This window comes from Atta colombica, unplaced genomic scaffold (genome assembly GCF_001594045.1).
Source record: "Atta colombica isolate Treedump-2 unplaced genomic scaffold, Acol1.0 scaffold38, whole genome shotgun sequence".
NCBI classification, from domain to species: domain Eukaryota; kingdom Metazoa; phylum Arthropoda; class Insecta; order Hymenoptera; family Formicidae; genus Atta; species Atta colombica.
Window position 1 is genome coordinate 2,097,500 of NW_017259490.1, and position 1,715 is coordinate 2,099,214.

Here is a 1,715-nt window from a genome sequence, read left to right on the forward strand (position 1 = left end):
ATCTTTTTTTTCTCTCTGTTGGTCCAATTTGACGTTTGTGTCACGATGAAATCGCGCACGCGTCACAAAAACCGTCGAGATATTAAAACGGTTGTCGTCTGCCCCCGGTGACGACGCACGATGATGACGATGATGACGACGACGATTAATAATAATGATGATGATGATGATGATGATGATAATGATGATGATGATGATGGCGATAAAAATAATAATCCGCGCACTGGGCCACGTTCTTTCGTAAAATTGTAAAACACCGCGGTTTAAATATTTACCTTGCTACATGTAAAACGAATAGAGGAGCCTGCCTGAATCGAACGAAGGAAGGCTCGAACCGGCCCACTGTGACGTCGCCGGCCTACTGTCAGCTCAGCGCTCGCTCGGCCCCGCGGTCAACTAACCTACCGTGTTCGCCGCGCAGACCGTGCCGACAAAATAAATCGATTCTGCGCGGCTGAGTGCTGTGAGCGCCGCGCGATAAATCCGTGCGTACGCCGACAGGATTTTCGGCGTTGCTCGCGCTTTTCCGCGCCCTCGCGATCGTCTTTCGATGTTTCGATAGTCGCTCATATGACTCGCGTTGTAGTCAGGTGTGAAACGCTCACGCGCGCATCGCCGCGTACACACGCACGCGCGCGCTCTCCCACACAAAGCCGCCGCGCGATGCGCGCGTGCGCGCTCTCAGCGCGCACGCACACACACACACACACACACATACTCGTCAAGCGATGTAGGAGGACGCGCGCCAACACGGATACGTACGTATGCACATCGATACACACATACGCACCAACAGCGGCGTCGCGCACGTTTCTCTCGCGGATCTCTGCGGATCTCGCGATTCGTAGAGCGGCACAGGCGTCGTTGGACCAAAAAAACGTCGGTGGTTGAAAGAAAGAAGGAAAGAAAGAAACAGAATGAAAGAAAGGAGAGAAGGGGAGAGAGAGAGAAAGTTCTGTGAAAAAAAGATAAAGAGGGGACGCGCGCGTAAAAACATCGCACGCACTGACGTCGCACGCAGCAACACGCGGAGAAGCTAATTATTATTTTCGACGTATGATCGCGAGTATGAAACATTACTTGTGCCTTCGCCTGTCTGACGATGACGGATCGATCGATTTCTTCATGAATCTGATCGAGAAAACAGTGTTACAATGAAATGTCAGATTCTTTATGAAATATAATATAGACGCGCGATGTAATATTTACATATGAGTCTTATTATTTTGAAAGCTCGGCGTAACATTCCAATCTTAATTGAGAATGACATTTGAGATAATAAATTGAGTATTTTAACTTCTCGGAACGAACTTTTTCGGCAAATTGTGAGTTATAATTTATTGTCTTTATAATTTATGTGTATATTGCTGTTTAAAAGTAAAAGAGAAAAAATACATAATATTGCATAATTAATATCTTCGATAAAATTGATTTTTATAACACTTATATATCGAATACTTTTGTTTTGTTATCATTTATATATTAGTAAATAAAATAATTTTAATTTTACATATACAATATCTCATTAATATACAAAAAAAAAATAAACAAATTTCCTTTATGTAGATGTTATATAAGTTTATTTGTTTACTCTCTAAAACTTAAAAATTCTGCCTTAGTGATGTAATATCTTATTTCTTAATTGCTGATTTAACAAATATAATTAAAATTTAAGATAAAACTTCTCATTTGTTTTCAATCACACTTCCTTATTT

The 1,715-nt window shown here is 41.9% G+C and overlaps 1 protein-coding gene across 1 annotated transcript in view; it reads right to left on the reverse strand.

Annotated features, from left to right (window-relative positions):
• Positions 1-313, reverse strand: part of LOC108690992 (protein bric-a-brac 1-like) — a 57,088-nt gene extending 56,775 nt beyond the window's left edge. The window contains exon 1 of the mRNA XM_018198578.1: positions 276-313. The gene's annotated coding sequence lies outside the window, so the exon portion shown is untranslated. The remainder of the gene's footprint in view (positions 1-275) is intronic.
• Positions 314-1,715: the final 1,402 nt, after the last annotated feature.